The sequence below is a fragment of the Crotalus tigris genome, unplaced genomic scaffold (assembly GCF_016545835.1).
Source record: "Crotalus tigris isolate CLP2741 ecotype Arizona unplaced genomic scaffold, ASM1654583v1 scf7180000021316.82365, whole genome shotgun sequence".
NCBI classification, from domain to species: domain Eukaryota; kingdom Metazoa; phylum Chordata; class Lepidosauria; order Squamata; family Viperidae; genus Crotalus; species Crotalus tigris.
The window spans coordinates 36,460-45,503 of record NW_024098450.1 but is presented as its reverse complement, the minus strand read 5'-3'; the positions used below and the strand labels follow the sequence as shown (position 1 = coordinate 45,503).

General features: G+C 42.0%; 1 long non-coding RNA gene across 2 annotated transcripts; it reads left to right on the top strand.

Annotated features, from left to right (window-relative positions):
- The first annotated feature begins 5,347 nt into the window (after nt 1–5,347).
- Nucleotides 5,348–8,599, top strand: LOC120320298. Of its 2 annotated transcripts, none has more exons than XR_005559940.1 (4): nt 5,348–5,477; nt 7,242–7,345; nt 7,575–7,689; nt 8,187–8,599. It is a non-coding gene; the product is annotated as an uncharacterized LOC120320298 (long non-coding RNA). The 2 variants fall into 2 exon arrangements; XR_005559939.1 differs by having other exon boundaries at nt 5,360–5,496.
- Nucleotides 8,600–9,044: the final 445 nt, after the last annotated feature.

Sequence of the window (9,044 nt, the reverse complement as noted above, 5' to 3'; positions counted from 1 at the left end):
ATTTATTAAAAAAAACCTAAAGAGAGGTTTCATTGAGCCAGCCAAGCCTAAAGTGGCTGCCCCGGTCCTTTTTAGAGAGAAGAAGGATGGCTCCTTACGTTTATGCATGGATTATAGGGCCCTGAATACAATCAGTGAAAGCAACCTATATCCTCTGCCCCTCATGAAAGACATGCTGTCACACCTCTCGAAAGGGAAAATTTTTTCTAAACTAGACCTAAGGGAAGCTTACTATCGCATGAGAATTAAGGAAGGGGACGAAATGGAAGACTGCATTTAACTGCCCCATGGGGTGCTATCAATTCAAAGTCTTGCCATTTGGATTACAAGGGGGCCCTGCAGTCTTTATGCAATTAATCAATGACGTTCTAAGGGAGCACCTGTTTAAGGGGGTCCTTGTTTACTTGGACGACATTCTTATCTTTACTGAAACAAAAGAGGAACACGTTAACCTTGTCAGAGCGGTTTTAAAGAAGCTGCAAGCCGCCCACCTATATGCCAAACTCTCAAAATGCGAATTCCACCAGGAAAGGATAGACTACCTAGGCTATCGCACATCCCCACAGGGCATTGAAATGGACCCAGAGAAGGTCAAAGCAGTATTAGATTGGGCGCCACCCCGCACAAGAAAGCAACTACAAAGTTTCCTGGGCTTTGCAAACTTCTACCGCCAATTCATCCCCTCATTTGCCCAGATAGCCTTGCCCCTCACTAACTTACGAAAAACGAAGGGAGCATCCTCAGTAAAACCTAGCCAGCCACTAACATGGACAATGGAGTGCCAAGCAGTGTTTGAGAGACTAAAGAGACTTTTTTCTGCCGAACCAATACTAAGGCACCCAGACATGGACAAGCCTTTCGTAATACAGGTAGATGCAAGTGATGTGGCAGTGGGGGCTGTGCTATTACAAGAAAATGATGATGCAGTATTGCAATCCTGTGCATATACATCCAAGAAACTCACGGAAACAGAACAGCGCTGGCCCGGATGGGAGAAGGAGGCTTATGGGATATATTGGGCATTACTCATGTGGTGACAGTTCCTGGAAGGGAAAAAAATCCCCTTCCAGGTGTGGACTGATCACAAAAATTTAGAAGCCCTGAAAACTTCCAGGAAACTCAATCCCAAACAAGCCCGCTGGTCCCAGCATTTTCACCAGTTTCAATTTAAGCTCAAACATTTACCAGAAAGAAAGAAGTTCCTGGCAGATGCATCTCGCATGCCCCAATATAACAGCGCACGAGCCACAGACTCTAGACCAATAATGGCAGAGTCACAACTGGCAGCACCAGTAACCACAAGAACCCAAGCCAAAATAAAACCACAACTGGACAGCCAAACTGGAATTGAATTCAGAAAAAGTTTGGAAACAGATGAATGGTTCCAGAAAAACAAAAATGTGTGCACAATGAGAGACGGGTTGCCTTGGGTAGGGGAAAAGTTATATATACCAACAACTCAAAGAGTAACTTTCATGCACCTTTGCCATGACACAAAATCAGCAGGGCATTTTGGATTTGTAAAAACTTTACATTTAATTAAATGGCAAGTTTGGTGGCCATCCATGAAAAAGGACATTGAAAGTTATATAGCCAGTTGTCCAAAATGTGCCACGGCAAAGAGGTTGCAAGGGAAATTGTCAGGACTATTGCAAACAGTGGCAAGTCCCTAAGCCCCCTGGAGAGAAATAGCCATGGATTTTATAGTGGAATTGCCAGAAAGCAATGGGAATACTGTGGTCTGGATGGTCACGGACTTGTTTTCCAAACAGGTGCATTTTATCCCTTGCCAAAAGATTCCCACTGCAAAAGCCTTAGCAAAACTTTTCATCCAACACATTTACAGATTGCATGGGGCACCCCAATGCATCATCTCTGACAGGGGGGTGCAATTTACGTCTGCATTTTGGAAGGAATTTTTATCCCTCTTAGGAACCACTCAGGGACTGACATCTAGCCACCACCCTCAAGGAAATGGGGGGGCTGAAAAAATGAACTCAGTACTTAAGCAATATTTAAGATGTTTTCTTAGTTTCCAGCAGACCGAGTGGGCGGACTTACTCCCTTTTGCAGAAGTTGCCTACAATAATGCAGTCCACTCCAGCACAGGTTACACTCCTTTTCAAATAGCCACCGGTCAAAGTTTCAACCCCATGCCAGAATTAACCCCAAACAAACCAACGATCCCTTCGCTGAAAGAATGGATGGAGAAACTACAAAACACCTGGCCAATAGTCAGAAAAGCACTAGATGAAGCTAGGCAGGCATACAAAACACAAGCCGATAAAAAAAGGGTTGAGCCTACACCATTCATTATAGGAGAAATGGTGTACTTATCTACAAAATACCTAAAGTCCCTACAGCCCTGTAAAAAACTTGGACCAAAATATATAGGACCTTTTCCAATTAAAAGAATCATAAATCCAGTAACAGTAGAATTAGAATTACCCAAAAATCTCAGGCAAATACACCCAATTTTTCATTGCAGCTTGCTGAAAAGAGAGCATCAGTCACATCTACGGCCAAAAATCCCCCCCCCCACCACCTCCACTCATGGTGGAGGGTGAACAACACTTCGAAATAAAGGAAATCCTTGATTCTAGGAGATATCATGGAGCAACTCAGTACCTAGTTGCCTGGAAACACCTCCCTCCCTCACAAAACGAGTGGGTCCATAAACGTCATGTCAGAGCCCCGAAGCTATTGAAGAAGTTTCACACAGAGTATCCTAACAAGCCTGACTAAATTTTATACTTGTTGTGTTTTCTTTCAGGTGGATCTCTCTTATTTTTAAGAGGGGCCGGATGTCAGAATCCAATTATATTTCATCTTTAATTATCAAATATAGAAACTCCCAATTCTGCCTTCTCTGGATTCTGCCATAAGAGGGAGAGAAGGGGGAGAACAAAGGGGCTTTATGGTCCTCACTTCCTTCAGTATACTTCTAAGGAGCTGAATGCTGAATGTGTGTTTATTGTAACCTCAAAGCATTAGCACCAAAGAACCTTACCATAACAAAGAAGGGTATTTGCCTTTCATGTAGTTTATTTGAAGTCTCCATCCAGATGGAAGAAAGAAAAAAGGGGGTGGAATTGTGATACCTGAAACTATCACTGGAAGGGGGGTTGATTGGGTGGGACTACTGGGGAACCCCTTAAAACCTTGAATGGGAGGGCTTGGACCCCAAGTCCTGTCTAGCACGCCTGCAACCACTTCTTCTTAATAAAGGATTCCTGTTGGAAGAATTATTCCAAGAGTTCTGTCTTCTTAAGATGCAAAGTGGGGTGGGTCCTTACACGCAGGCTCAAAATTTGAGGGAAATTTTTTATAAAATGTTTTACAGATGGCATCTGGATCCTAAAAAGCTGTCTTGTATGTACCCGAACCTGCATCCTAAATGTTGGAGATGTGGTAGCTTGGATGCAACTTATTTTCATGTTTGGTGGACTTGTAAAAATATTAAAGCCTTTTGGATTATGATTTGGTGGAACATTCAAAAGGTTTTTAAGAGGAAGATTAAGTTTACTCCCCAATTATTTCTTTTGGGTATTTTTGTGGATTTTGATGCTAAAGAAACTATTTTAATGTTGAATTTCATAACAGCAGCAAGATTATTGGTGGGTCAATATTGGAAGAAAGACTCTCTGCCTTCTTTAGAAGAATGGGTATTTAAGGTTTCTAATTTAGCAGAAATAGCTAAAATTTCTGCTTATTTAAAGGATCATTCACAAGAGAGATATATTATTGTATGGAGAAGATGGATAGAATATGTTCAGAAGAAATATGGAACTACAAAATTTCATTTCTTTGATGAGTAATGGATTTGTTTATAAAATTATGATGTTAAAGTTTGAAGAGAGTTAAGGGTTAGTATGACTTTGGTTAATGTATAATTAATAAACTTAAGCAGATTATGTTTAATATTTTTGTATAACCCTGTACTTGGCTCTGGGAAGTCAGGGGGTGGGGAGTGGGGTGAGGGGGGTGGGGGAAGGATGGGTTGGAGGTTAAATAGGTCAGATAAGTAGAAACAGTTTTATTGTATATAATATTGATGTTTTAACTTGGAGAGAGGAATTGCTCGGGCATTTCCCCTGGACCGCATCCGGAGTGAGAAGATAGGAGGAAGGGGAGAAGTAAGTAGGAAGGTTGAGGAGAAGGAGGAGAGTGAGGAAGAAGAGGGAAAGAGGGAAGTGAGAGAAGAGGTTAGAGGGTGGATGCGGTTTGGGGGGAAATGGGTGAGCATTACCAAAAGTTGTCTGTTTTGAGGCCAGGTGACACACAGACTTCAGGGTCCACTGATGTTGGGGAGATAGTGGTAAATTTCCGTGAGGATCGTGGGTAGCTATGGCAAAACAGAGATCAGAGGGATGAGATCCAGTGTCAGTCTCCATTGGAGATGCAGTGGAGTTGATCACTCCTACCCACTGGGGAAAAAAATTGGCCCCCAGAATGTCAAAGTTTGCCTTACATTTTGGAAAAAAAATCTAGTTTATCAAGTCCGTGTGATATGGACAACCGTTTAATTAAGTGTAAAGTTTTTACAAATCCAAAATTCCCTGCTGATTTTGTGTCATGGCAAAGCTGCATGAAAGTGACTCTTTGGGTTGTTGGTATATATAACTTTTCCCCTACCCAAGGCAACCCGTCTCTCATTGTGCACACATTTTTGTTTTTCTGGAACCATTCATCTGTTTCCAAACTTTTTCTGAATTCAATTCCAGTTTGGCTGTCCAGTTGTGGTTTTAATTTAGCTTGGGCTCTGGTGGTTACTACTGCTGTCAGTTGTGACTCTGCCATCATTGGTTTAGCGTCTGTGGCTCGTGCGCTGTTATATTGGGGCATGCGATATGATACATCTGCCAGGAAGTTCTTTCTCCCTGGTAAATGTTTGAGCTTAAGTTGGAACTGGTGAAAATGCTGGGACCAGCGGGCTTGTTTGGGATTGAGTTTCCTGGGCGTTTTCAGGGCTTCCAAATTTATGTGATTAGTCCACACCTGGAAGGGGATTTTTTTCCCTTCCAGGAACTGTCGCCATGTGAGTAATGCCCAACGTATCCCATATGCCTCCTTCTCCCATACGGGCCAGCACTGTTCTGTTTCCGTGAGTTTCTTGGATGTATATGCACAGGGTTGCAATACACCTTCATTGTTTTCTTGTAATAGCACAGCCCCCACTGCCACATCACTTGCATCTGCCTGTATTACGAAGGGCTTGTCCATGTCTGGGTGCCTTAGTACTGGTTCGGCAGAAAAAAGTCTTTTAGTCACTCAAACGCGTTAATTGAAACTGGTGAAAATGCTGGGAATTTGAATTTGCCTGACCTGCCTTTTGCCTCCATTCTTCAGGACTTCGTGCTGGGAGGTGGGGACCTGATAGACCTCTCGGGCAGCTGTTTCCACCACAAGCTCGACACTGGGGCTCTTCTGCCAAATTTGTGCATGCACAAGAAGCAGAACGCGTGGCTGTCCCACAGGTGTGGCCATATGTGATAGGTAAAGAGGGGGAAAGCGACTTCATAGTCACAGACAGGGAGGATGTTGGGAAAGGGGCTGCCCGTCACATTAGCAGTAGGTGCCATACGGCCGGATAGGTCTAATCCCTGGCGGCAGCACCTGAAAGGCTCTGGACACGGCACTAAGGCTGGCACAGGTCCAGACACTGCTTCTTCTCCCCAAAGGCAGAGCAGGTGCCCCACAAAAGGGGATGCCCGTCCGGTACATGCCTCAGCAAGGACAAGTAACAAAAATACTGGGGAAGGGGCCACACATTTCTTTAAAAGACGTCTTACCCAGTTTAGAATGTTAAGGAGGGACTTTGATTTAATCTGCGAGGAAATAAAAATAGACTAACCCAAAGGAGTCGTGTTTATTTTCATTGTTAATGTCTTGTATACTGACTGCAGCGGGCCTCCAGCCTTCTTTGCAGATGTCATAGGAGGAGGCCTTCCTTGCTCTTCCTGCAACACTGACAAAATGCCATATTTTAAAGAGACAAACTTACTGACAGTGATTCAAAACACTAAAACTAAAAATTCTCAAAACATTCGGAGAGTGAGCTGACTTCTTGCGCAGAGTCTGGGTGCCCCAAACGCCCACGTCCCCGCTTTAGCTTCTCTCTCCCCAGACCAGGAAGTCTGGTTTACTCATGGTGGGAGAGAGGACCCCCTAGATCTCTTGGGCAGCTGTTTCTACCACAAGCTTAAGACAGCAAAAATGTAATTTCTATTAAATAATGGCAATTATCACTAAATATATGAATTCATCTAATTCTTGGTTGGCTTCTTCATTGCCACCTTATCTAGATTCCTCAGCCAGGTTTAATACCAATACATTGAAATAAAATTGAGATGGTTCATGTTGTGTGAACCACTGTGTTTTACATTTCTTAAACAATTTAACTAAAATGATCATTTTCTACCTCAGAATGAATAACCTTTATTGCCCTGTGGAGCATCTACAGCAGTTAATTGGGGTTGCACATGTGTATGGAAATACTGACATGGATATAAATATGCACTTATTTGTATATCTATATCCCAGATTCTTTTCCTAAAAAAGAAGTTTAGCCTAACAGCCTCTTTCTCTCTGCTGACATCACAGAGAAATTATTTTATAGAAAACAAAGTTACGTAATTCCTCTCATGACCATGAAATATATCACCGTGAAGAAATTCTTCTTAATGAAGGAAAATTATCAAGCAAATAACTGATTCACAATTCATTTTATTTTTTTATAGTTGTTTGCCCCCCCAAAGTCACTGATTTGACATGTGTGGCTACACAAATTCAGTAATTCAATAATTATTTAATTAAATACTACCATTTTAGTAGTATTCAGCAAATTTATGAAAAAGGAGTATATTCAGTTGATCTGATCTCAGTTCCGATTGATAATTCTTTGATGCCACCTTGCTACCCATCAGGAAAGTGACCGAGGAAATAAATCTGGTTTGATAAACCTGAGGTGTCTTTGTTTATGTGCGTATGACAAGAAGGACCTAAATAATGAGGGTAATGAAGTAGTTCATAGGGGCAGAAGGTATTTACAGAAGCTGAACTTTTCAGTGTCCTTAGTGGCATATTTTATTAATTCTTATGATTTTGATTGTTTTTAAACTCTCTCCTTGCCACAACTGCCAAATTCTCAGGCATTCAAAAGATCTTACGACACATCAAGAAGAGGCAGGGCGTAATTTACATTTCATGAAATTTCCTGCTCTGTTCTTCCTCATTTATAGAAAGTCAAGCAGAATCAAGATCTGAGTTGCAGGGTTCAAAAATAAGATGGGGAGAAGGCGGAAGTCCTGAGAGGAAATAACGATATTAAAGAAGAATTTAAAAGGTGAGAAATATTTAGATAGCAATCCTGACTTTTTTCTTTCAGATTCAAATGTATTGATTGGAGCCCTGAGGCCAGACATAAACAAGATACCTTTTTAGATATCTAAATGTGATTAGGAAAAAACAAAATATAATGGACTATAAAAATAATTAAGGCTGCAGTGACACTTGGCGATGTGAGTAAAAAAACTAAGGGGGCTTATTTTTCTCTCTTCATAATTTTTGGGAAGACAAGAGAAATCTCAAGGCTGCTGTCGGAAAAAGACGAGCTCCGATTGAAGAACAAGGAGTGTTTGGTGAAAAAGGACCAATTGCAGAAAAAGAGTTTGAAGAAAGACAGAGCAGGTAAGAACTTCTAGATAGCAACCCTGAATTTCTCTTCCAGAATAAATAAAAATGACATCCAGGCAACGGTGAGGAAAGGAGAATTATTTATCCCCCCAAGAAAGGGGGTTTGCCTACGGGGGCAGCTGCAGAGAAATGGGGTGCAGAGCGATTCTTTTGCAGGGGGGCTTCTCCTGGGAGTGCAAGTGTGCGTGTGACCCTTGAGGGCTGTGAGTGTGTGTACGTGCCGACCTCAGAGAAGGGGTGGATTAAATCAAGTAATGTGGATTGAGTCTCCTTGTTTGAACTGTAATTATGCTTACATTTTGTTAATTGAGTTTTGCGTGCTTGCTTGTGTGTGTTTACCACTTGAAATAAGTATTTAATTAATTTTTATGTTTGTGTAAGTTTAAAGGAGTTTGGAGGCTGTTAATCAGAACTTTGTGGAGACCCGGGTCAGTTGATTCCCTGTACAATATTTCTAACACAGTTGTAAGATTTATGAATTCTCCCCACAGGTTCTTGGTCTTCCTTCAGGGTCTTCACCAAGGACCCCACCACCATTTTGCCCACCTCCCCTCCTCCTCCTCCTCTCGTTGCTTCCAGCCCAGCAGCCTCTTCCCAGCGGTGAAGGAGAAGGGAACGGTTCAAAGGGTGCTGGGAGGCATCAGGACCAGCAGAATTTCGCCCCCCCCATCCTCCTCCTTGAAATGATTGTTATGTTTCTCCTTTCCAAGTTTGCCGCATCAATTTCTAATCAATATCGCAGATTTTCAAACACCAAGAGTGAGATTGTCCTTGCTGCAAATCATTATTTATGTATCCATTAGATAAATTACAATAAATTGCACCTCTGTATCTTCTCACAAAATAAAATTTTTAGCTAGCAAAACTTTATGAATAAAGTTGGGAGCTTCATTTTTTTATTATATTTCTTCTCCTGGAAATGACAAATAAAAGAAAGAATACCTGCAGAGCTTTCTGTAAATATTATTTCCACATTTTTTGCAGCCATTCCCATTCTCCCCACATTGGAAATGAGACTTTTGGGGGGATTGATAATGTTTCCACAATGGCAGCACAATTCGACTGCTGTGACTAAGAGCCAAACAGGATCCGTCCCCTGGATGGTGTGTGGGGGGGGTGTCTCTATGAAGTTCAATAATACGGATAGTCCTTGACTTACAGCACAACTGAGCCCAAAATTTGCATTGCTAAGCAAATGAGTTTTGCTCCATTTTACGACCTTTTTTTGCTTCAGCTGTTAAGTGAATCACTGTGTGGTTGCAGATTTTGCTTGCCAGAAGGTCGCCAAAGGGGATCACATGATCCCAGGATACTGGAACTGCTAAGCCTCCGAAGTTTGATCAAGTGAC